The sequence below is a fragment of the Bubalus kerabau genome, chromosome 21, assembly GCF_029407905.1.
Source record: "Bubalus kerabau isolate K-KA32 ecotype Philippines breed swamp buffalo chromosome 21, PCC_UOA_SB_1v2, whole genome shotgun sequence".
Taxonomy (NCBI): Eukaryota; Metazoa; Chordata; class Mammalia; order Artiodactyla; family Bovidae; genus Bubalus; species Bubalus kerabau.
Genome location: NC_073644.1, coordinates 43675777 through 43703547, shown reverse-complemented (window position 1 = coordinate 43703547; position 27771 = coordinate 43675777). Strand labels below are relative to the sequence as shown.

The 27771-nt window shown below is 43.0% G+C and overlaps 1 protein-coding gene across 7 annotated transcripts in view; it reads right to left on the bottom strand.

Moving 5' to 3' along the window:
- PTPRM (protein tyrosine phosphatase receptor type M) overlaps nucleotides 1-27771 on the bottom strand; it is a 661836-nt gene that overhangs the window by 434314 nt on the left and 199751 nt on the right. The gene's annotated exons all lie outside the window — the stretch shown is intronic.

The window sequence follows — 27771 nt, the reverse complement described above, 5'->3', positions numbered from 1 at the left end:
AGCCACAGGCTGCCTCCCTAATCCCCATGGAACTTCCCAGGCAGGCTGTCCACTGAGGCCTGCCTGATGCTGGAGACAGCCCGAGTCTGTATGAAAGTAATAATTATTAATTAATCATTAATATATTTATAAACAAAGGATCCTCTCCCCTTAGATTCAAAGGAGGGTGAAACTACTTAAGACTTTCTCACATTTACTAGTAACTGCAGCACGCAGACTGTTCAGTGTCAGGTGTGTATGTTCAGCCCCTCAGTCGTGTCTGACTCTTTGCAGCCCCATGGACTGTAGCCTACCAGGCTCCTCTGTCCATGGGATTTTCCGGCCAAGAATACTGTAGTGGGTTGCCGGTTCCTTCCCTAGGGGATCTTCCCAATCCAGGGATCGCAGCCTAGTCGCCTGCATTGGCAGGCAGGTTCTTTACCACTTGCGCCATCAGAGAAGCCTCCTGTTTAGGGTCTGCTGCTGCTGCTAAGTTGCATCAGGCGTGTCCAACTCTCTGCGACCCCATAGACGGCAGCCCACCAGGCTCCCCCGTCCCTGGGATTGTCCAGGCAAGAACACTGGAGTGGGTTGCCATTTCCTTCTCCAATGCATGAAAGTGAAAAGTGAAAGTGAAGTCGCTCAGTCGTGTCCGACTCTTAGCGACCCCATGGACTGCAGCCTACCAGGCTCCTCCGTCCATGGGATTTTCCAGGAAAGAGTACTGGAGTGGGGTGCCATTGCCCTCTCTGATGGGTACCAAACTACTGGTCGTAGCAGAAGGAGCCATCAGAAGTGTCAAGTTCTTCTCCCACCTCCCCGGTCCCCTTTTACTTATCTTCTGCATCACCAGGTCTTTGCATTCATTTACTTAAAGCTGTATTTAACTAAATTAGAAAAATCCCTGGAAGGCGTTCTGGACAAAATTCAGGAGGTTCATGAAATTGGATGAGAATAAAACTGATTCTGGAATTTCAATACCTTCTAATTGACTGTAGTATTTCCTTCAAATGCAATACAGACAATAAACCACCAGCATGTTAGCAGTACTTCTTAGTCAGCAGACAGAAAAATCACATGATTTTCATACCAAGGTAGCACGTTAGATAAACCACTTTATTCATGCAATGGTTTATAGACATTGTTGTTATAACTATGTCATAATGTTTTTAAGATATGGATTCCTCCATTTCAATTTAATTGGTTCACTGTAGCCTGATGAATTTTGTTTTATCTGTTTAGATATGTCATTCTGAGAAGGGGTCTGTAGGGTTCACCAGGCTGCCAAGGGCGCCATGACACAAAAACAATTAAGAATCCATGTTCTGAACACTTAAGCCTTTCTATGATTCGCCTTCCCTTAAGAACCACTGGCATTTTAAAAATGTTGAGAGAGAGAAAAAAAAAACAAAACAGAATTTCAGGCACCTAGAAAAGATATAAATCTGGAGGAGAGATTTTCTAATACTCAATCGAACATTTACCTATAAATTCGTCTACATTTTTTTTCCTGGTGGATGCTCTGCCTATCTATATCAGGATTTTGGCTTTGAGAATATATGAGGATTCTCTCTCTTTCTGTTACACACACACACACACACACACACACACACACACACACACACACGGTCTCCATCTGACCGCCTTCTCCAGGAGAAGAGTGTGCAGCATTGCAAGTCAAAGGTAAAGACCTTTTTGTGTGGATTCCACCAGAGGATTGAGGTCTGCGTTCCCAGCTGTGGGCTGGCCACATCAAAACACACCACACCCTCACCTCAACACAGGGGCTGATTTAACAGAAGCCTTCAAAGTGTGATGGCTTTTAGGCTTCTTTAAGGTATATTTTGTAGAGTTTTTAGGCTCCTTTCCATTCTTCCAAAATAAGCTGTCACAAATGCTCATTAGGTACAAGTATAAATATTTTAAAATATTATGCTGTCACTCATGAGGCTCTGCTGCTATAAGCCAGATTGCACTCTAATATTAAAGATGTGAAATTCCTCGGTGAGGAATTGTAGCCTCACTTACTTTTCATATCTCTATAAATAACTGACTGTGTTTCATTGTAATCCTTATTCTGTTTATAAGCAGAAACTTAAAAGCACAAAGCGTAGTCTTAAGGGATTTACAGAACAGTATACCGCCAGTTAAAAAAAAAAAATTTTTTTTTTAAAGCCAAGTCTGAAGGCAGGAACTGTTGCTACCTCACCTCTAAGGATACATGTATGATTAACTATCAAAACTCACCTCCTTAGAAAAACAAATCTGTCAAACAAAGACCACACATGTAGTCTGCTGCATGAAGCAGTAAGAAATGAAACTTCTCTTCCATACTCTTTACATTATAAAGTTTATAGGAAACTTCTAGGTCATTAAAAATCCCTCCCCAAAAGAACACATCAGTGTAAAAATAAACAAACTAACATTTCAAAAAGTTTAAAAATTAAAAAGTCTCCCACTCTCTCAAACCTTTCTCAATTTCAAGACACAGAGGTGACCAAACCCTAACATCTCATATGTATACTCCCAGGTATTAGGTCCATCTTTAAATAGTATTTTAAGGTTAGGAAGCAAGTAAAAGGATATTTCCATTCTGGTACCTGTACTGTCAAGTAATTGCCAGTATCTTATACTACAAACTTTCAATTCTTAATGGAGTTTCAGGTAAAATAAAATTAGGCTCCATTTTTCACACTAAATTTTTTTTGACAAGACCTGTCAAAATTTTACATAGAAAATTCACTTAATCCTTGTAAAAGTTAAGGATAATGTTTGCAGGAGTTTAAACAGGTACTGCACTAGATCTTCATTATTTCTACTTTAGCCAAAAGAGGAAAAGAGAAGTATAACACCAGCATTGGAAGTTAACAGAATTCTTTCCCTACTACACTTTTATTTTTCCTATATTTCAGCAATAAAAACCAGAGATCACATGATAAAAGAAGAAATACAATGAAGGAAAAAGGTAGACAACCATTTCTTTAAAAACAACTACATCCATCATTTCCATTAGCTACACGCTTTGCTGGAAAAGATGTTTGAGAGTCCCTTGGGCAGTAGGGAGATCAAACCAGTCAATCCTACCTGGTTTGAAATCAACCCTGAATATTCATTGGCAGGACTGATGCTGAAGCTCCAATTTTTTGGCCACCTGATGCGAAGAGCCGACTCATTGGAAGAGATCTTGATGCTGAGAAAGATTGAGGGCAGGAAGAAAAGGAGCCACAGAGGATGAGATGGATGGCATCATTGAGTCAATGAGCAAACTCCGGGAGATGGTGAAGGACAGGGAAGCCTCGTGCCTGCAGTCCATGGGATCGCAAAGAGATGCACACAACTTAGCGACTGCACAACCACAACATATAAAGACTAATATTTCTGTTTAAATCTTCTGTTCTGCAGAACTTCAGGAGGGAATCCTCAAATGCATTCTAGCAAACAGCCAATTCAGCAGTCTAGGTCCAACAGATAGAGAAAGATAATCTTACAACTCATTTTTCTCCCAACACCTGCACTCATTAGCTAGGCTTCTTTGAATGAAAAGACAACCAGACTGAAAACGTAATCCCACTGGCTAACAACTTACAAAATCAGTTTTCATTGAAGTTCAAAGCTATCAACCTGATTAGAAAAAACTGCTCTCTGATTGAAGCTGTTTATCTTGGTGGACAACAGCAGTTCTAATGGGAATCAGCTCGGTAAAGGTTAATTTAAGCTCTTTCATGAACACTTTTTTTCCCAAGCTCTATATATCCCTTCCAAAGGCATATACATGTCTTCATCACTTCTACTCAATGAAGATGGCTTCCTTAGACAAAGAATAACTGGAGTATAGGAAAAAGAAGGAAGAAAAAATTCAGATACCCAGTGTGGTTTTCTTGCTACTCACATTTGTGATACACTGGATGAGATGCCAAAAAATGAGCAAAGTTGGGATTTCCACTCTTCTTGCATCCTTTCCTTTTGCCTGGCTACTTATGGAGTCAGTGTATTTCTTCCACTAATGGCCCAGAAGCAAACAGCCTTACTACCAATACTGAACTCTACCTGAAGCTCCAGGCGGGGACCCCACATCACCAACTTCAACCCTTGGGAAGGCAGATCAAGTCTGTTCTCTCCAGCTTCACCCTGAACCCTCCCCTCCATGTCCTCAATGACATAGCGGTTGTTGCTATTCAGTTGCTAAGCCGTGTCCAACTCTGCAACCACATGGACTGCAGCACACCAGGCCTCCCTGTCCTTTAGTGTCTCCCTGGAATTTGCTCAGACTCGTGTCCATTGTCGGTGATGCCATCCAACCATCTCATCCTCTGTCGCCCCCTTCTGCTCCAGTCCTCAATCTTAAACTTCTGCAAAAAGACGTGGAGCATCAGGTCTTTCCCAATGGGTTGGCTCTTTGCAACAGATGGCCGAAGTATTGGAGCTTTAGCTTCAGCATCAGTCCTTCCAATGAATATTCAGGATTGATTTCCTTTAGGATTGCCTGGTTTGATGTCCTTGTAGTCCAAGGGACTCTCAAGAGTCTTCTCCAACACCACACTTCAAAAACATCAACTGTTTGGCGCTCGGCCTTCTTTATGGTCCAACTCGCACATCTGTACATGACTACTGGAAGGACACAACTGAGGGGGCAGAAAACAGTCAACTCCTTTAAAGGAACTACGGAAAGGAATGACAGCTGAATTTGAAAGCTATGTATAGATGCAGCCATTACGAGTATGCTCCCATTGCCCTGACAGCTCTCTGCTCTGCCCTTGGCAAAGTCTATTGTTTACAGTCAAGCCGCCAGAATATTAGGTAATGTGCTGTCTCTTAGAAACTTTGAAGTTATGCTGTCAGGTAGATAACATATAAAAGGGTTCTATTTTCCGGTTACCTTGAGTCTTTTATCAGTGTAAAGATTCCTATTTCTACAAATGCCTTAAATCTGTATTTTTCTGATTTCAGTCAAATATGCTAGTTTTTCTTTGGTGTAGGAGACGCAACTTTATATTTTCACCCTTTCTTTTTACATTTAAGATACACTGCTCATAAGCAGTAAAACTGTCTTCCCCCCTTTTTTTTGTTTATCCACTCTGACATCTCTGCCTTGGAAGTGAATCAACCTCATGTATATTTAGTATAGTTTTAGCTATAACTGGGTTCAAATTAGCTGTTAGAACTTAGACAGCATAAGCACTCATTTCATTATTGGTCCACTGGGGATCATTTTACTACCTACATCACGGGGAGCTGTGAGGATGTAAACAAAACATATGGAAGTCTTTAGGAAAGTACAGCCTGCTCTCTGTATGTAGTACACTCTCAGTAAATGTTAGCCAACTATTATGATCATTATTATCATAATTAATATGAACATAAATAGCATCCTTTAGACCATGAATTCTTAAAGAAAGTTCCATGCTTTATACTGGAAGTTTCCTTGGAATTTCTCACTTCTGGTGATACTGACTGTCATTCCTATATCTTACACTCCATCTTTGCTGGGTAAAGTGAAAGAAAGTGAAGTCTCTCAGTCGTGTCCAACTCTTTGTGACCCCATGGACTGTAGCCCACCAGGCTCCTCCTTCCATGGGATTTTCCAGGCAGGAGTACTGGAGTGGGTTGCCATTTCCTTCTCTAGGGGGTCCTCCAGACCCAAGGATTGAACCCGGGTCTCCCGCATTGCAGGCAGATGCTTCACCCTCTGAGCCACCAGGAAAGCCCTTGCTGGGTAAAGGTGCATCTAACTGCTGATTTCTGCAGTGTGGCTAGTTGTTGCTTTTAAATTTGTCCCACAGTTTTCACTGGCGCCTCATTATTTTAAGGTGTTTCCAAACAAATATCACAGCCACAAGCACACATCACAGCCACAAACACACATATTAATGGACAACCCAATTTCATCCGCTTCATTTAAACTGAGACACAGACAAAAAGCGTAATGACCACCTTGTGTCTGGTGCCATCATGTTGAGAAGAATGTGCTGGTCAACATTTACGCTCAATTCCCACTCAAGCATTGGAGCTAGAGTCACATGTATTTTTAGAGAGCTACCAACTCTGAAAATTTTCAACTATATATTCTTAGCCAGACAAATCTAGGATTCATTCTCTTTCCTTAATAAAGATTGCAAGGGCAGGGGGTAAGCATGGGGTGAAGGAGAAAGGCATAGGGAGAAATTCATTAAAAGACACAGCAGAATTCTCTGAGAAAACAGCTCTTTCTTGATACCTTGAAACAGTCTGGATCCCCACTGAAATTGATGAGACTTTTTGCCTGCAATCGTAGGCATAAGGATTCCACGCAAAGTGAAATGAGCAAAACATCACGGTTGGCCACTGGAGGAAAATCCATTTCACAGGTAAGAGGCAAAGTCAGAATCATTCTGGGTGCAACATATTCTACAAAAATATATTTATATTAATGAGACAGATGCCATCTCAGATTGAGCCAAGTCAGCCACATGCTCCCCTAGGGGACCAGAGAGGAAAAGAACCAAGAACTTTCCTATTCCTAAACCAGATCAAGGCTGAAACACCCTTGATAGTTCATTTATAAGGAAATTTGCCACATTTACAGGGAAAGCTATTTAATTTCCAGAAGTTAATGTGCTACTTCATTCAATAAATCAACCCAGTTTTAAAAGAAAAATGTAAATATTTTATTTTAGAAACAGTAAGTGTAGCCGTGGGCTTCCAAGAATCCACCTGCAATGTGGAAGACCTGGGTTCGATCCCTGGGTTGGGAAGATCCCCTAGAGAAGGGAATGGCTACCCACTCCAATACTCTGGCCTGGAGAATTCCATGGACTGTATAGTTCATGGGGTCACAAAGAGTCAGACAGGACTAAGTGACTTTCACTTTCACTTTCTCTTCACTTTTTATACAGTAAGGATAAACCTACTTGCTTGCACACATGCTCAGTCACTTCTGTAACCCACCAGGCTCCTCTGTCCATGAAATTCTGCATGCAAGAATACTAGAGTGGGTTGCCATGCCCTCCTCCAGGGGATCTTCCCAACCTAGGGATCGAACCCAGGTCTAGAACCCAGATCTCCCACATTGCAGGCAGATTCTTTACCAGCTGAGTCACAAGGGAAGCCCTCTGTATAATAAAAGGACCCCCAAAGCAAATTTTACTTTTAAGCAATTCCTTGTCATTCAAAACTTAATGAAAACAAAGACAATGACAGTAAAGTGCATCATTTTTTTTTCATGTGAAATATGGTGGTTTGCATTTTATCACATGAGTTAGGTTTCTCAGCAGCATGACAATCTGAACGGTTAAACTAAATTCACCATTTTTCCTACTGTTTCTGCCAGGCCAACCTTATTCTGAGATATGTGACTTATTTAAGAAGGGAGGCAAATAAAAACCTGACTCTCTGGCTTCACTTTCCTCCAGCAGACATTATGCAAGTCTCTTGCAGCCAGGACACAAGAGATACAGGGTCTGCTGAGGAGGGAAGGGAAGGACATGACCAACTCGGAATAAAGGCGGCTAATACAGTGGGAGTATGAAGCAAGGTCCCAGCTTTCCAGTCCACTGTAGGACAAGGACACGTAAACCATGAGCAACCTGGTGGGGTAACAATGACACTGGGCTCAGGTTACTGCTCAGACTCGGGGGAAGCCCACCAGCCTAGTGGAAGGATGAAGGCATAGCATCAGATGCTAGCTACCAGGTGATACCCTAACCTTCTAGAGAAAAACAATTGTTACCCATTGTGGAAAACAGAAAAATGGTCAAAGGTGTCTCAAGTGCCTATAATTCTTGTGCAAAGGAAGATACTGCTTTATTCCCTGCACCATGAAATAAAAATAATTCTTCCTTAGTAAGTCAGAAAAAGAAACACAAATACCATATGATATGAATATCATTTATATGTGGAATCTAAAATATGATGCAAATAAACTGATCTAAGCAACAGAAATGACTTCCCAGGTGGCTCAGTGGTAAAGAATCTGCCTACTAATGCAGGAGATGCAGAAGGCTTGAGTTCGATCCTTGGATGGAGAAGATCGCTGGGGAAGGAAATGGCAGCCCACTCCAATACTATTGCCTGGGAAAGTCCATGGACAGAGGTCCCTGGTGGGCTACAATCCATGGGGTCCACTCAAAGAGTCGGACATGCAAGTACGTAACAGAAACAGACTCACAGACACAGGGAACTGTTGTCTAGGGGGAGGAATGGCGGGGTGATCGCAGGTGTTTGGGATTAACAGATGCAAACTACTACATACAGGAGGGAAAAACAGTAGTCCTGTTGTATAGCACAGGGAACTATATTCAATATCCTGGATAAACCATAATGGAAAAGAATGCAAAAAAGAATGTATATATGTGTATCACTGAGTCACTTCGCTGTACAGTAGAAAGTAACACATTGTATGTGAACTATGCTTCAGTAAAAATAAACAAAAATTCTTCCTTGATTTAGTAATGGAAACAAATATATCCACCCCAAAGACCATCTGCTCTATCCAATGAGATCTCTACCATGGCCACATGCACATAATTCCTCTCACCTTCTCCTACCCCATTGTGTTTTAGGTACACGTAGTGGAGACCACGGAGAAGGCAATGGGAGTTGCCTTGGAGTGGGAGAAGGCTCCCACTCCAGCACTCTTGCCTGGAAAATCCCATGGATGGAGGAGCCTGGTGGCTGCAGTCCATGGGGTCGCTAAGAGTCAGACATGACTGAGCGACTTCACTTTGACTTTTCACTTTCATGCATTGGAGAAGAAATGGCAACCTACTCCAGTGTTCTTGCCTGGAGAATCCCCGGGACGGGGGAGCCTGGTGGGCTGCCGTCTAGGGGGTCACCGAGAGTCAGACACGACTGAAGCAACTTAGCAGCAGCAGCAGCAGCAGCAGTGGAGACCAATGTGCTCTCCAGATTCCTGTGTCATGCCAGCTGCAGCGAATCCCGCTGGCCACCAGCTGTCAGCCTCCATCATTGCCTTGACTGAAGAGAGACGTCACCCAAGACAACTTGGATCCAGCAGATCCAGTGACTGGTCAGCCCTTGGGTAGGAAGACTTACCCTCCTCATCCCAACTCGGGACAACTCTGAAAGGTCATTAGCACTTGAAAGTTTCAGATGGGGCTGGCTGAGGCTTCAGGGCTTCAGATGGGGCCAACGGAAGCCTTTGTTAATTCTGTATCACAGGACTGGGCAGAGAGGGAAGTAGGGCTGCTTCCCTACCCTCCCTTCTCCTTCCCTTCCCCAGACTCTGATCCTAAGAGCATTCCCCCCAAAGACACCTGCATGCATATCTGCATCCCTGGGAACCCAACTTGCGACAATGTGCCCTGTCTCTGCACACCACGGACGATGCAGGGATTCTAGAAAGGAAAGAAACTCTTGCTTCTAAATGTCTGCTATTGAAAGATAAAAGACAAACGTAAAAAAGGCACTGCCAACCTTATAGTAGAAGGGAGTTTTGTCTATAACTGTAAAATGGACAAATCAATAGCCACAGAAAAATATCACTAAACAGGCCGTTTCATTGATCCCATAGATATTTGAGCTTTCGTGTACTGAACAATTTTCACAAACAAAAAGTTTGGATCCCAGTCCAGCATTTTGACCATATGCATCTTTTTTTGATGGTATTTACTTATTGGATGACAACTGCTTTACAATGTGGTGGGGTCTCCACTGTACATCAATGCAAATCAGTCATAACTATAATAAAAGCTGGAAAGGATGTGGAGAAAAGGGAAGCTACCACATTGTTGGCTGGAATGTAAATTGATACAGTCACTATGGAGAACAGTATGGAGATTCTTAACAAACTAGGAATAAAACTATCACATGACCCAACAATCCCACTACTGTGCATATACCCTGAGAAAACCACAATTCTAAAAGACACATGTACCCCCGTGTTCATCACATCTTTGCTACAAGCATTTTCACTACAAAGATTTTCACTGCATGACAAACTGGCTACAAGGCAGTTTTGCTAGGAAAGATAAAATAACTGGTTTTTGGTTTGACAGTTTGGTTTCAAGTGGCTGAAACATATTAACATTTCTTCGAGTCAGTGACATTATTGATGGTTTTACTGAGCTGACAGACGGGTAACATTTGACCCAAGAACTGGTTTCTTATTTTGAAATACAAGCTTTGGAGAAGAAAGAGTCTCAAGGCCTCAAAGGTACAAAGTTGAACCCACATTTTCCATAGAGAGCTGGAACATCTATCAACAGTCTTGGGACAATGTGCCAAGAACACACAACAGTGTAGATACTTTCACAACCCAATACAAAGCTCATACAAACGTGAGTCCTAGAGAGTGACAACTCACCCCGCTTCTAATGAAGGAAGACATCTCAGTGAAAAGGGAAAAGTGTGATACCAAATGATGACTCAACTGATCGTAACAAATCCTTCAGGATGTGTCAAGTCATGAGAAAGTGAGACACTTTTGCATAAGTGAGAATACAAGTGTCCATCACTCCATGAAACAGTGACTGAACACCCAACTGAGCTTCTGTGAAGCCGATAGGTCTGGGCATTTTTGTCAGCTTTTCATGAAATTCTCAAGGTGTCACACATTCATCCATGACTCAGCCAGGGAAAGCTCATGCAAAACAACAACTGGCTGAACACACAATTGGTTGTACTCTAATTGTTGTCTCAAGAAAAGTAATTTTAGAACCTCAAACTTTTTTAGTTTGTAGTATGCCTCTTCTAGCAGAGATAATAACAAATTCCACCAGAAAACAACTTTCACTGATGAAACTGACGGCACCCTATAAAACCCTTTAATAAGATCTCAGAAAGATTTAAATCACCACCTTGGAGAACTGGGACCATAGACACAAGGCATGGATGCTGAGGACACTGTCTCTAAACACCTTAAGGGTGACATCCCAGGGCTGATGCCAGAGAGATTTATGGGTGTGGCTTTTGTTCTATGGAGGGAATCTCATTAAGACTCAGATTTTTAAGCAAACTAGGCTGAAAATAACTGCCAGCTCCAACTAAACTGGACAGAAATAGTTCTAAGGGAAAGAAGCCGCTGGATACCCAAACTACTATAAGCAGAAATCAGGCTGGGAAAACTACTCCTTTCTTATGGAAGAGGCAGACGGGCTCAGATCGAAGCCCAGGGTCACAGAGAATCATGCCTGCCATAGGACTCCACCAGGATTAAGCAGTGGCTACCGAGGCCAGGTGATGCTTCACAGCTTCTATGCGCCAGGGATCCTGCCGTGCTTCCTGCTTCAGCACTTTCTGGATGGGGGTTCCACAAGAGGCTATCCTGTGCCTGCCCCACCATTGCGTGTTGGTGCCAAGAGGGCAAATAACTTGTCCTTTGTTCAAAGGTCTTCAGACTGAGAAGACCTGTACTTGAGCTTCACAAAACCACACCAGAGGTGCCTCTTCTGCACCTGTATCTGATATAGATGGTGAGATCCTGGGCTTCCCAAGTGGCTCAGATGGTAAAGAATCCACCTGCCAATGCAGGTTCGATCCCTGGGTCGGGAAGATGCCCTGGAGGAGGGTATGGCAACCCACCCCAATATTCTTGCTTGGGAAATCCCATGGACAGAACAGCCTGGCGGGCTTACAGTCCATGGGGTTGCAAAGAGTCAAACATGACTGAGCAACTATCACTTTTTTTTTTTTCCACACCCTGGGCTTTGAGCTGATGCTTTTATTTTTTAAAAATAATTTTATTTATTATTGATTTATTTTTGGCTGTGCTGGGTGTTCTATGATGTGTGTAGGCTTTCTCTGGTTGCAGGGGGCAAGGGCTACTCTCTAGGTGTGGTGCTCAGGCTTTTCACTGTGGTGGGTACTCTTTGTTGCAGAGCACAGGGTCTAGGCACACGGGCGCAGTAGTTGAGGCTCACAGGCCTAGTCGCTCCACAGCATGAGGGATCTTGCTGTGGACCTGGACTTGAACCTGTGTCCCCTACACTGGTAGAAGGATTCTTAACCACTGGACCATCAGAGAAGTCCCACTGATGCTTTTATGAGCTGAAACTTACAGGTCTTTGGGAAAGATGTGAAAGTATTTTACACACAGGAGGGATGTAATATGAAGGGCTGTGGTCCCAGGACGCTGGGCAGACTGTATTTTCTAAGGATGACCACACCAATATATATCTTGTCCCACAAATTCTCCCTTAAAAGGCGATGATGACATGCCTCCACTGTTAAGGGGACTCTACGATCCCTTAGCTTAAACCTGGGGGCCTTTGAAACTGCAGTGCCAATGATGCTGCGTCATGTCCAGGGCTGGGTCATAGAATGCAAAGCAGTGACCACCCCTCCCCACTAGGATACCGGCCTTTGGAACCTGTTTCACGTGTGATCTCCCCATGTGGCCTGGGGGTCCTTCCAAGACGTGGGTGCTCCAGACAGCAGCCCCAGCCAGGGCCCCAGTTGACCCAGCACCAACTGCTAGATACATAAGTGGACAAGCTTTCTTATGAGATCAGGCCCTGACCTTTGAGAGCTCCAACTGAAGCCTCAGCACCACGGGGCAGAGACAAGCCTTTCCCCTTGTGCCCTGTATGGATTCAGGACACACAGAGACTGTGCGAGATCACAGTGATTGTGGCTTTGAGCCCCGCAGGTTTCTGTGCCTCAAAATAATCATCTCAACTCTAAATTCCATATAGAAATGTACTTTCACCGAAATGTAAAAATGAAAGTCTGAGTACTTATCATGCCTGGTACAATTTCTGTCCAGAGGGTCACCCTTTCCAGCAGGCTTAGGACACACCAGCCTATTTTGTTACTTCTGAATTGGCACAAAAGTGATGTTAATACTGATGATCTGTCAGGAGGCTGGAGGGGACCTCCCCTGAAAGATCTGCCAGAAATTCTGGAAAATGCACAGGGATATTCCATCATATGCCCTGACCAAAGTTTGTACAAGGGAGATTTAAGAACACCACACAGTCTCCGGGAGAAATGTCTGTACCTATAATATTGATTAAAAAAAAAAATCATCACAAAGACTTCAGTGGATGTTCAGAAACAGCTCAAAGTTCTTAGTAACAATGAAAAGTCTCAGCAAGAAAGAGACCAGTTGAAACAAAAATCACAAGAGGGATTTTGGTGATTGTTTTATGTTTTTTCTTAAGACACAACAGAGTTTAATGGTCAAGAGCTTGAGATCTGGAGTCCAGAAATCAAGGCTCAAATCTCCCATTTTCCATCCATGAACCATGTAACCTGACTTTAGATGAATTCATTAACCTCTCCAGGCCTTGGTTATGTCTACATACTAGGAATTGCATGAGTTCTTCGGAGAAACAAAACCAATAGCAGACATTGGTTATATAATGGTATATATCAGAAAGAGAGATTTTAAATAATTCTCTCCTGTAATTGTGGGGGATGGAAAGTAATAGTCTGCAGAACAGCAAGCTTGAAACTCAGGCAGGAATTCTCTGGTGTCTTCTTGAAAATTTATTCTTCAGGGAAACTTCCACTGATTGGATGAGACTTGCCCACATTTGGAAAGTTTTACTAACAGTCGATTGAATTCAATGATCATTTTAATTCAAAGTCCCCTGATTTAGATGTTAATCACATCTAGGGACTTCCCTGGTGGTCCAGTGGTTAAGAATCCACCTACCAATGCAGGGTACATGGGTTCAATCGCTGGTCTAGGAAGATTCCACATGCTGCCGGGTAACTGAGCCTGGGAATCCCAACTACTAGTCCCCAGACAGCCCTGGTTTATACCTACAGCTCTTATACAATTATAAACAGTACCCAGGTCTCCCTTAAATATTACATACAAATGAATCTTGCAGACCAGAGGGTCATTTAGTCTCACGCTTCACCCACCTTTATGTGAAAGTGACTCTAAAGGATAAAAGGAAGGGGCCCAGCTGGGGGTTTGTGAGGAAGCAAGTCCAGGACACCATCCTCCTCACCTCTGGGTGCCCGTACCTGCTCCAGGAACTAGACCTCCAGTCACCATCCCTCATAGGAACTGGGTATCTGAATCGTGAGTCAACAGGGAAACTCAAATTATGTCTGCTGTATCTCTGTTTTGAGCATCATTCATTTTAAGGAAATAAAAGGTCCTCCCAATGAAGCTAAATTCAAAATGTTGGTACTTTCGGTGTTAAACTCTTAGAGTGACTCCTTTCTCAGAATCTTGAAAGTTTAACTATTACTTACCCCAGTAGCCTCAGAAGCAGTTTATGCCAGAGAATTTTAAGCAACTCTGGTGCCAGAAAATCTACAAACTGCTCTCTGAATAATCAGGGGCTAATCATGCCTCTTATTAAGCAACAGTTTGAGCCCAAATGCCCTAATCTGTCTGACCTAAAGTTAGAGATAAAATTATTCTGTTCTTGGAAAGAAGCAGAAAAATGGCTCCAAAATGATCCCTGTATCTTTTCTGAATTATACAATTTTACTGACATTATGATCACTTACAATTTACCATGAGCTTCAGCGTGATAGAAACACTTTTTGTATAATCTGCTTTTCAACTCGAGGGGCTTAAAATAACGCCACGTGACTAAAAAGCAATGAACCTGATTTTTGCACAAAGCTTCTCTAAGTACCTTCACTGATGGGCTTCACAAATTGCATCTTGTTCTTTCATCTCAGATCAACTTCAAATTTAAAAACAAAGAAGGGATGCCTGTCTCATACAACAAATGTCCCAATAAAATTTACATGAAGTTTAACACAACAAACACATTGACCAAAGCATCTTGGATTTTCAAGGGCATGTCAACGCCAAATAGTAGCAGCTTCTGGAGTCACAACAAAACAAACAAATTCTGCAGCCAACTGTCATACCATATGTTTCTAATGGCGTTTATTCTGCGTAAAACCAATTCATCGTCTGAAGGAAACGCAACATTGCTGGGGCATGTCTTCACCCAAGGCACATTTCTGACCATTTGTCAATTTCATACTACTGGCAAGCTCTGAAGGAGGAAGGAACAGGAAGCTGAACCCTGAAAATAATGGACAATTGCCAATGCTTTTCCAATGGAGACCCTGCCAGAACTATGACAAATCTGGATTATTTTCCCTGTGGACTTTTGGAAGTAGGCAGACAGGCAGATTTCACAGTGCCACCCCCTAAGGTTTTCCCCCAAAAGCTTTAAGATATGACACCTTCAAAAGAAGAATTTGCCTGATGACCATATATGCATATATTTTCTCTCATAAATAGTTTAACTTAATCCTTAGAAAATCACATGTATATTTTGCTTCCTTGCAAATTCATTTCAAACTCGGGAAGCCATCCTCTGTCCGTCAGGGATCTTGCCGGGAATGTTCATTGAAACGTTCAGAAAATAAATATATTTTTGTGTTGGTATAAGACCGACAGGATAAGGAAGGCAGACTTGCTCCCCAAAGGTTTTATTTCAAAGTAAAATATAAACTACCTTTGGCAATATTTAAAACCACTACTCCACTTTCCAGTACAGAGAATCAATAGTTGACAGCTGCAACCTAGCCTTTGTTGAAACTAAAAAGAGTGTGTATTTTCCTCCAAACTAAGTACAGTAAGACTGAAGATTGTCCAAGTCCAGAACTTTTAAGGAACTTAAGTTCTCCCGCACCTGATGGCACAATTCTGCCTAAGCCGTACTCTGGAACTTCAAAGAATACATTTTGAGCCAACCCCTCACGAAAGTCTGTCACCTCAGTTGAAATTTTTGAGTACAGTTGATCCTCTGTGCTGCATTGCAGATTCAAAGCAACCTTGGCTGGAAAATATATTCTTTAAAAATTCTAGAAAGTTTATTCTGCAAAAAAAAAAGCTTAAATTCTGTATTTAAAAAAAAAGTTTAAATTCTATATTTTAAAAAAAATTCCAAGAGCCAAAACCTGAATCTGCTGTTTTTGGGCAACTATTACATAGCATTTCCATTGTATTTACAATTATTTACATAGCACTGACTATGTAAGTTATTAATATGGCTATTTACATAACTATATTAAGTATAGATGACCCTTTCTATTCAAGGACTGCATATCCACAAAACACACTGGCTACATCCTACTATATTACAGTTATCAATAAAGTGTATTGAACTATGTTAATGAGATGGTGATTGCAGCCATGAAATTGAAAGATGCTTACTCCTTGGAAGGAAAGTTATGACCAACCTAGATAGCATATTCAAAAGCAGAGACATTACTTTGCCAACAAAGGTCCGTCTAGTCAAGGCTATGGTTTTTCCAGTAGTCATGTATGGATGTGAGAGTTGGACTATGAAGAAAGCCGAGCGCCAAAGAATTGATGCTTTTGAACTGTGGTGTTGGAGAAGACTCTTGAGAGTCCCTTGGACTGCAAGGAGATCCAACCTGGGATTTCTTTGGAAGGAATGATGCTAAAGCTGAAACTTCAGTACTTTGGCCACCTCATGCGAAGAGTTGACTCATTGGAAAAGACTCTGATGCTGGGAGGGATTGGGGGCAGGAGGAGAAAGGGACGCCAGAGGATGAGATGGCTGGATGGCATCACCGACTTGATGGACAAGAGTTTGGGTGAACTCCAGGAGTTGGTGATGGACAGGGAGGCCTGGCGTGCTGCGATTCATGGGGTCACAAAGAGATGGACACGACTGAGCGACTGAACTGAACTGAATGAGATTTAACTCACAACCATGGGAATAAAGGAGGCATTTCATTGAGGTCCAAGTTAACCAAAACATTCATTCTATAAAGTACAAGATACTATTTGTTAAAGTGATTATTTCATTACTATATGAATAAGAATGAAGATAATCAATACTCAATTATTAAAATGTCCAACACCAAAAGGAGGGCATAAGTGAATAGATAATAAGTAAATAAATAAACAGAAAGAAATGAAGGAGAAAGAAGAAAAATACAAATTTCCAAGGGAGAGAGGACTTGGTTAAACAGTTTTTTTCCCAAGAATGAATCATCTAGTTTCCCCTAGAAATAGAAGAATTTTAGAAATATGACATATAAGTCTTAACTTTTCCTTTTTATGACCAAAGGAAAGGATTTCAGTGCATGAGACTCACAATTATACAAACTCTAGTGTCGTACAAATGATCTTGCGGATCTTTTATGATACTCTTGAGATTTACATGTCCAATTGACTTGAGACATCTTTAAGAGTGATCTCACAGCCAGGATTTTCAAATCTCAATAAAAACACAATCACATGTTGGGCTACTTATACATACAATGTTGCAATTTACATTCCAACTATCTATAAGACCATGATATAAAAATGCCACTTTACATTAGCAATCTAATTTTGGCCACCTTTTTCAGAATACAAATACCTTGATTAGGTAAAGTAGAATACACTAGTATTTTCCGGGAAGTAAAATATGCAACGATTGTTATCTTGAATGTGAAGAGAGTGTCAACTTGAATTCTGAGGCAGGCAAATATATAATTATTATGTACTCAGGTTTTCAGATTTCCTGAAAATATTATGCACAAAAATATCTCCAACATTTATATACATTATTTTGTTTGTTCCTCTCAACACAGAAGTATTCTGAACCAGACACATCGTCACAAAGATATCACTACTATTATCATCCACATTCAGGTTTCCATTATTTAGGATAACAATAGGACAGATAATCCAAATGGCAGGTAATAAGAAAATCATTTCAGTTTGATTTCAAAACACAATTTGGTTTTCACAGTCAATGCATGCCTCTGATACATGGGACTCAGCAGTACTGAATGTAAATTGCTAGAACTTACTGAAGGCCAGACAAAAAAGAGAAGAAAAGTGGTTCATTCTCGAAATACTTATAGGATACTATCACTCATTTCTGGAACGATTTTTCTTTTACTAACAGATTTCATACCTCTTACTTCATTTATCTTTTCAAGAATACTAAATATACCAGGACAGGTATTATAATGACCCTAATACCAACAGGGCTGGCCGCATATTTGAGTCCTGAGAAGGCTTCTAACACATGAATTCTTTTTACACTGGAATGCTCCCCTTCTGTGTAACACTTCTTATTTCTCGTTTCAGTCAAGAAAACAGAGCATCCTTCACCCCAGATGCACAGCATAGTTAATTCCATCAGTCTCAGCTCAGTTCAGCAGAGCTCAGGAGTGAAGGGTCTTCCCAGGTGCACGGGTGGAGGGTCCAGGCCAGAGCCCACACAAATGAGGAATGCAGAAGACACAGCCCTCCTGCAAGGATTTCACAGTCTTGTGGACTTCAGGTTTCCACCTCCCCTCCCACACACTCTGCTTGGTGCCATGGATTCCAGATCAGTAGTTTCTAAACTGTGCCACTCACCAGAGCCACGAGAAGCTTTAAAATTCCAGATTCCTGCACACATTTGATTTCAGTGAACATGCGGTAGGACCAGACATAAATGTGATGCACACACACCTGTATTTACACACACACACACAGTTTTTGATTAAAAAAAAAAAACAAAAAACTTCCTAAATGACTCTGCTCTTTGGCCTGGATATATCAGCCACTGCTACCCTGCTTTGGGCTGTGAACTCTCTGTGATTGTGGACAGTCTCTGGCTCCTCTAGCTGGAATCCCTGAAGCATCTGTAAAATACAAGTGGAATGTGTCTACAGATTCTCAGACTGGTAACTGACAACGTCCACAAATGGGAGAAAACTGTTCCTTGACAATATTAGGACATGTGTATCCTTGATGGATATGCAGATGCTGTCATGGGCACATGTGCTCACGTGGAAAGTTAAAACCACCCTAGCACAACCATGAGGATGGACCACAGGGATGGACCAAGGACTCTCTGAAAACTCATTGGGGGCTGACTCCCTTTGACTTCCAATGTCAGAGTTCAGGTGACCCTGGGCACTCAGGGTCCCAACCAAGATCCATGGTATCCTGGAGTAAGGCTCTATCAGGAAGGACATACAAAGAGTTACAATTTTTCAAGGGTAAAAGATGTACACAGGCTAGTGTATGCATGTGCACTTAGTCACTCAGTTGTATCCAACTCTTTGTGACCCATAGACTGTAGCTGCTATATCCAAGGGATTCTCCAGGCAAGAATCCTAAAGTGGGTTGCCATTTCCTTCTCCAGGCAATCTTCCCGACCCAGGGATCGAACCTGGGTCTTCTGCATTGCAGGCGTATTCCTTCTGTCTGAGCCACCAGGGAAGCCCATACAGGATAGTGAAAGCGAAAGAGAAAGTGAAATCGCTCAGTCATGTCCGATTCTTTGCGATCCCATGGACTGTAGCCTACCAGGCTCCTCCGTCCATGGGATTTTCCAGGCAAGAGTACTGGAGTGGGGTGCCATTTCCTTCTCCAGGGGATCTTCCCGACCCAGGGATCGAACCCAGGTCTCCTGAATTGCAGACAGACACTTTACCGTCTGAGCCACCAGGGAAGCCCAAACATACAAGATAGTACCTAACTGCAAATAATCTACTCTCCAGAGAAGGAGATAGGCTTGGAAACTAGAGCTCAGCCGTGGGAAGCACCACACAATGGGGAAAAACCAGCAGTAGATGCTTTCTTTTGCTTCTGTCACTAGGTAAACTTTAATGAGATGGTTGGATGGCATCACCAACGCAATGGACATGAGTTTGAGCAAACTCCAGGAGGCACAGAAGGACAGGGAAGCCTGGTGTGCTGCAGTTTGTGGGGTCACAGAGTCAGACACAACTTAGTGACTGAACAACAAGGCCACAGCTATCTTTAATGACATCGGTTCCACAACCAAGAGAAGAAAAAGAAAGGAGGACAGCAGACTGGAGAGCAATGTGTGGCTTGAGGGAAGCACTGAGTTTGCTTAGGATTCAGGAGATGACTGTGTGCCTTTCTTCCTGCCTGTATTAATGAGGTGGTTACACCAAATTACACCAAATGTAACCAAATTACACCAAATGTAACCCCACATGCACCTTCGACACATAATGTGACCTTGTCAAAGACAGGGAAGCATAGCTTTGCCTGGAGAAAGACTGAAAGAACATAAACCAAAAAGCAGAGAGTTGTTTTCTGTGAATGACAGGATTGCTGTTACTCTTGGTACACAGCTTTCTGTATTTTCTAGGATGAGCAAGTATTATATTTGTTACAGGAAAGAGAATAATAGCATGAACTGTTATTTCATGGAAATTTCATTTGATACAACAATCCACCATTCAACACCTTTAATTTCTTAATTTCTGTTGACTTGGCTCTTCCAGGAGACCCCTGAGCCCATCAACAAATGGGAGAAAACCATTTAGCTCTGTCCAGCTCAACTTTCTGAAGTCACAGCCCCTGACTTCCCTGGAGGACATACCTGGCGAGTAAGCCACTCCTCGGTGTGATCAGAAATTGCTTGGGTGGCCCTGCTAGTTGGGCATCCACCTAAATACACCAGGTTGTATTTACAGGAAGTCCTAGAAAGACACATTACCAGGGGACATGACCACTAGAAAGACTTAATATTTTGCTAAAGCAGCTTCCATTATGCCTGAAACATAAATCCCACACATGGAGATGAGGACACGCTCAGACACATGTGTTTTTTGACAAAGCCAAGGGTTTGGTTTGCTGTGATATAACAGAGAGCAGGCTCACACGACGGGATCAGAGCATCACAGTGATCCATGTAAACGGACTAATGGGACCGTGTTTTGCTCTAAACACTGATGTCTTGGCTGACGGCTGCCAGGTCACTGAGGACACTCTCCAATGAGCAGGAAGATTAACGTGGTCTGAGAATTGCCATCACATCAGACGCAAGTAAAAGGCAATACTACTTATACTTATGGAGCTAGTTTTGTCAGGATTAAATGAGCTAATATATGCAAAGCTTTTAGAACAATGCCTGGCTCATGGTAAGCACCAATAATATCTTATTAGATATTATTCCAGAAAAATGTATGCTTCAAAACATTGGGGATTTCTTTCTGCCTGTTCTGCTCGCTGCCGTCCCCCCATGTAGGTGCAGCCGAGAAACCTTTAGTGGATGAACAGATACTGGGAGAAGAAGGAAGATGCAAAATGCTTGGTCTGAGGGGTGTGGGGCCCTGGTGACCGGCAGGGGTGGGCATGTTAGGTTCTCAAGTCGGAAAAATGAAGAAATCTCTAGTCCAGAGCCCCATGGAGATCAGTGGCCACCAGCCACCCTGGATGCTTGTTAAGTTGTCATTCTGACCCAATGTCCCACCTTCCAAATCTCCATTTCCTGCTCTGGCCCTGTCCAAACCTCTCCCGCATCCCAGTGTTAAAGGGCCTTTGTTGTTCAGTTGGAGCAGAAGTTCCCGGACTTTCTCTGTTCCCGAGCTCTCAGAGTTTCAGCCATAATTTTCAAGGTGCCCTCAGTTCAGTTCAGTCGCTCAGTCGTGTCCAACTCTTTGTGACCCCATGAATCGCAGCACGCCAGGCCTCCCTGTCCATCACCAACTCCCGGAGTTCACTCAAACTCACATCCATCAAGTCGGTGATGCCATCCAGCCATCTCATCCTCTGTTGTCCCCTTCTCCTCCTGCCCCCAATCCCTCCCAGCATCAGAGTCTTTTCCAATGAGTCAACTCTTCGCATGAGGTGGCCAAAGTACTGGAGTTTCAGCTTTAGCATCAGTCCTTCCAGTGAACACCCAGGACTGATCTCCTTTAGAATGGACTGGTTGGATCTCCTTGCAGTCCAAGGGACTCTCAAGAGTCTTCTCCAACACCACAGTTCAAAAGCATCAATTCTTCGGCACTCAGCTTTCTTCACAGTCCAACTCTCACATCCATACATGACTACTGGAAAAACCAAAGCCTTGACTAGATGGACCTTTGTTGGCAAAGTAATGTCTCTGCTTTTCAATGTGCTATCTAGGTTGGTCATAACTTTCCTTCCAAGGAGTAAGCGTCTTTTAATTTCATGGCTGCAATCACCATCTGCAGTGATTTTAGAGCCCAAAAAAATAAACTCTGACACTGTTTCCCCATCTATTTCCCATGAAGTGGTGGGACCGGATGCCATGATCTTTGTTTTCTGAATGTTGAGCTTTAAGCCAACTTTTTCACTCTCCACTTTCACTTTCATCAAGAGGCTTTTTAGTTCCTCTTCACTTTCTGCCATAAAGGTGGTATCATCTGCATATCTGAGGTTATTGATATTTCTCCCGGCAATCTTGATTCCAGCTTGTGCTTCTTCCAGCCCAGCATTTCTCATGATGTACTCTGCATAGAAGTTAAATAAGCAGGGTGACAATAATATATAGCCTTGACGTACTCCTTTCCTTATTTGGAAACCAGTCTGTTGTTCTATGTCCAGTTCTAACTGTTGCTTCCTGACCTGCATATAGGTTTCTCAACAGGCAGGTCAGGTGGTCTGGTATTCCCATCTCTTTCAGAATATTCCACAGTTTATTGTGCCCTAGGGTAAAGGAAATAGCTCATCGCTCTGCTTATTAATATCTAAATAACTTAATAGCAGTCATTTGCATGATGTCCAGCCCATGTCACTGTGTTTCCCTTGAAAATGAAAATATTTGGCAATACCCAAGAAACTGGGGGAGAGATAAATTGGGAGACTGGGATTGACATACACACTATTCTATATAAAGGGCTTCACCAGCAGTAAAGAATCTGCCTGCAATGCATAGCCACAGGAGATGTGGGTTAGATCCCTGGGTTGGGAAGAACCCACTCCAGTATTCTTGCCTAGAGAATCCCATGGACAGAGGAGCCTGGTGGGCTACATAGTCCACGGGGTCATAAAGAGTCAGACACGACTGATACGACTTAGCATGCACATTCTATATAAAATAGATAACTAATAAGAACTTGTTCTATAGCACAGGGAACTCAACTCAATACTCTATAAAGACCTATATGGGAAAATAACCTTAAAAAATCTGAATATATATATACATATATTTACACAATATTGTAAATCAACTATACCCCAATAAAAATAAAAAAAAAAAGAAAAGAAATTTACTACCATGCTCCAGGGTGCCCTGGCACACAGATTGGGAGCCAGGGCCTGAGCAATTAACCGCTCTTCTCTTGAGCATAAACTGCACATAAAGCAGGAATGCCACATGGTGCCATACATCCCGGCTCTCTGCCACGTCCTCCTTTAATAGCCAGAGAAATCCCTTGGCGGTGCAGCAATGATGGCCACCGCAGGTGAGACGACAGGGAGCCAGCCTTAGAGCAACCTGAGCGGGAGGAGACCTGTATCTCTGTGTCTTGAAAACAGACAGACAGACATGTTTGAGTGAGCAGCGCAGACCCATGAAGAAAGGCTGAAGCCTGGAAAGCGCAGTGATGATCCATTCACTCAGGGGCGCCAGCAAGCAGCTGCACCACGTGACACGGCAGGGCTCCCCGCAGCCTCCAGGAGGGACTTGCAGCGACAGCAGGTGTCTGCCCGGCTCTCAGTCGGCCTGGACGAGGCACCCAGGGCCACGAGGCCTTCTCCTTTTCACCACAGCCCCAGGGAGAGCCATATCTGATGTGGCCTCTTGTTTTTACTATAAATGGCAAGGAAAAGTTTTTAACCTCAGTAATTGGACCAGAAAGTACAAAGTACAACTGAATTTTATATTTTTTAATAGAAGTATAGTTAATTTACAACATTGCATTAGTTTCGAATGCACAGCAAAGGGATTCAGTTATGCATACACGTGTGTGTGTGTGTGTGTGTGTGGTGTTCAGTGGTGTGCAATGCATGGATTATAGCCCATCAGGCTGCTTTGTTCATGCGATACTCCAGGTAAGAACATTGGATTGGGCTGCCATTTCCTTCTCCAGCAGATCTTCCCAACCCAGGGATAAAACCCCAGTCTCTTGAGTCTCTGCACTGGCAGGCAGATTCTTTACCACAAGCACCACCTGGGAAACCCTTATCATCCTTAAGTGCTTAGGTAGGGAGGGTGGTAGCCTTGGTCCCTATGGCCTCCCTGCAATTCATTCCAAGAGAAGAACATCAGTGAGATTAATGCTGCCCAGAGTTGCACGTGCGTGATGGCTGCCCTGAGCCCAAATCACACAACTTCTGAGAAACACACAGTACAAAGACAAGTCCAGCCTTACAGTGTGACCTCAATTATACTACTGGAGATGGTTCTATCCATCACACTGACCAAAATGCTTCCCTAGGCAGGCACACATCACTTCATGGAGTAGATTTGACCAACAGAAGAGACATCATTTGTAAATGGAATCTTTTAAAATCCTTCACAAACCCAGGGGTTCTTTCGTTATAATAACAGGCATGTGCTATATTTTCATTATAATAATAGGCATGTGTTGTATTTTATCCACTGTGCAAGTCTAGGCCTATGTAGTCGTCAACCGTCAATCACCAGAGGACAGCAGGGAAAAATGTGCTTGGTCGCTCAGTCGTGTCCGACTTGAACAAAATCTCTACATGTTAAAGAATTTTTTCATGACTTAAAATGAAAATAATGGTTTTCACGTGATGATGGTATTCAGATTCCAGATGACACATTTATCATACTTATATTATTATTGATATATTATCATTTACAGATTATTCATTTTATATCAAAATGTCAATATTTATAATTTATTGGAATTCTATCCTTTATACATATTGCAATTTATGATGAAAAACTTTGTATTCAACTTGTAAGTGCATGAGGGGAGTACATTATTGCTTAAAAAATTTCGAGTTTGAAGACAACCAGACTGAAGGCTCACAGTGTCAACTCTCTAAGCCATGTCAACTCCGAGACTGGTTTCTAAGCACTAGAGCATCAGATAAATATCCCTTAACCGACAGAACACCACTTCCTCTCCTGTTAACACGGGCATTTTCCAAAGGCAATACTAGTCCAGCTACAGACTCTTTGGAAAAAGGGATCCATTCCTCAAAATCTGAAAAATACTGGGGCTTCCCTGGCAGTCCAGTGGTTAGGACTCTGCACTTCCACCACAGAAGAAACTAAGGTAAGATCCTGAAAGCAAAAAAAAAAAAAAAAAAAATCTGAAAAACACCACAAAATCTGAAAAACACCACAAAGGGATTTCTGCTTCCCACAAAGATGGAGTAACACAGGCCAGATTTATCCCACAAGGAACAAATAAATTACAGACAAAACACAAGAAACAACAGCTTACAAGATGCTGGATTCCTGGGAATGAAGGACACTGGTCCTTGAAAGATGGGTAAGAAAGGAAGTGAACCCTACAATCACCCGTTTCTCTCTTGGGAGGGTCTCCAGGCTGCACGCAGGCAGGGGCATTCTGGAGTCCAACACATGCCCTGGGTTGAAGGGACAGACAGAAAGAGTCTGGAGAGGCCAAGGTGGTTAGGGTTTGCAGGACAGGGCACTGGAGAAAAGGGAGCTGCCCAGACAGCGAGCTCTGGAGACTCACAGTGCATCCCCCTCAAGGGCCCACCTGAGTATTCACCAGCACGTGAGGAAATCACCCACAGCTGGAGCAATAAAAGGTAAGTAAAAATTTTTAACATCTATCTAATGAGCTAATGAGCGCTTGTGTGTGCTTAGTTGCTCAGTCGTGTCTGACTCTGTGACTCCATGGACTGTAGCCCACCAGGCTCCTCTGTCCTTGGGGATTCTCCAGGCAAGAATACTGGAGTGAGTTGCCATGCCCTCCTCCAGGGGATCTTCCCAACCCAGGGGTCGAACCCAGGTCACCCACATTGGAGGCAGATTATTTATCAACTGAGCCACCTATGTAATATGAATTATGAAAAAAAAACTGAGAAAGTAACAGAAGAGACCAAAGAAATTATAGAAGAAAACCGTCCAGAGTTGAAGGCACCTGTTCTCAGTGAAGAGAACCCAGGAAGGTCCAAGCAGGAGGAAGGTATCAAGGGTCTCCATCTGGACAAGAAGATCCTGGGAGCCGGGTCCTCTGTCTTAAACACTAGAAGCATTTCTTTGTGGATACCAGAAATGTTGCATTTAAAGGATACTCCTACTTAAACCAGAGTATGGAAGGAAAGCAAGACGATTCTGTCCTTGAAAAACGGCCTTACTGGCTACTGAATCCAAGCTTGTATTCTGTCAATCTTAATGAAGTTTTCACTGCAGATGTGCTCTTGAGATCACAATACACAAACGAGCACCTCCTGAATATCTTTAGAGTTACAACCATGTTCATTCTCTTTCCTCTCCTTTCTCTCTGCTCCTTCCACCCCAACTCCTTGACCCCTCCTACTTTTATTTCCAAGCAAAACCTTGGTGATTGGCCTTGGCACCTGTTTATCTTATGGGAAAATTGTATAAGAGATCCTCCAGAAGGGAAACCTCATCAAAGTGGGCATGATCTGCCATCGTTTGCAAGTCACAGGGGTTCATGCATCAAATGATGTCTCACAAAAGGTGTGGCTCAAACACTGTCAGCTGCATTCTACGTGAACAGCACAAATGAGCTGGCTCAGGTGTTAGCACACCCTTCTCTCTGGTCCAGTCCAACCTCAGACTGACAAGTTCCATGTGTGCCTCTACACGCCTGCTGTTCACTGCCATTTTGCACCCCTCCACGCACAGTGTAGTGGTACCCAGCGCTCACTCTTCAAAGAGCTAGACCCAGTTTCTCCTTCACAAGTAAGTGCACTTTGAACAAGTATCACTACAAAAGAAAAACAAAAACAACTTTTGTAGTCTCAATATTCAGCAGTAAAGTTGGCAACTAGATATTTTAAATTCTGGACTGATTACCCAGCTCTCCCATTCTGCTTTGTAGAGTTTTATTTTCATACGTGCCATGAGAATCCCTCATATTCTGTCCCTTAAAGGAAGAGAAAGAACCCACCTTTTGATAAACAGCTGCAGGAGATTTCAGGGGCAGATCGAGCCCCTTCTGCCCTAAACCCAGGGAGCTTAAGATCTAAGAAGAGGCTCACTTCCCACTGTGAAGATCATTCTTCACCCATATCCAACAAAGCTTAATGGGGCTGGTGCTAGGAACCTTGACTGCAAAGAGAAAAGCAGCTTATAAGAAAGGCTCCAGCTTACGGAAGGAGAGAGATAAAAGGAAAAGCAAGAACAGCACACAATGGACTTAACAGAACCAACAGCCTCATTAAAATAATAAATATGAACTTGAAAAGTCACTTGCAAAGCTGAAATTAGGGAAAAACAAGCCTTAAGGAAAGTAAAGGATGTCCACAGAAGAGCTGGGATTCCAGGGCTGCTGCTGCTGCTGCTGCTAAGTCGCTTCAGTCGTGTCCAACTCTGTGCGACCCCATAGACAGCAGCCCACCAGGCTCCCCTGTCCCTGGGATTCTCCAGGCAAGAAGAATACTGGAGTGGTTGCCATTTCCTTCTCCAATGCATGAAAGTGAAAAGTGAAAGTGAAGTAGCTCAGTCGTGTCTGACTCTTAGCGACCCCATGGACAGCAGCCTACCAGGCTCCTCTGTCCATGGGATTGTCCAGGCAAGAGTACTGGAGTGGGGTGCCATTGCCTTCTCCAATTCCAGGACTAAGTGTCCACAACTAGACCGCATCTCATTTACCTAACAATGTTATCATGGAGATGGGGGTGCTAATGAAAGCCCATTAACTGAAACGATTTAATTCATTTTGTCTTGATTAGCAATCAGTCGACAAGGGCCTTGATGGACAGGATCTATCAAAGAAAAGTTTCAGAGTCGGAGTTCACGGTCACCCCAAGGTCATATGCTAGAATTTCATTTTATAAAAAGTAACCCCAGATGTTAACCCATCTAGGGTCTCTCATCTAGAGGCTGCCATGTAAGCAGATGGGCTAGGGAGTCCCTGGAGAAAGAGAACCAGGCATGGCTTTCATGAAACAGAGAAGCCAGTTTGGGATCTAAGCCAGTTTGGGATCTAAGCCAGTTTGGGATCTAAGCCTGGTCACAGTGCTTGCCCTTGAACATGTCTCAGTAC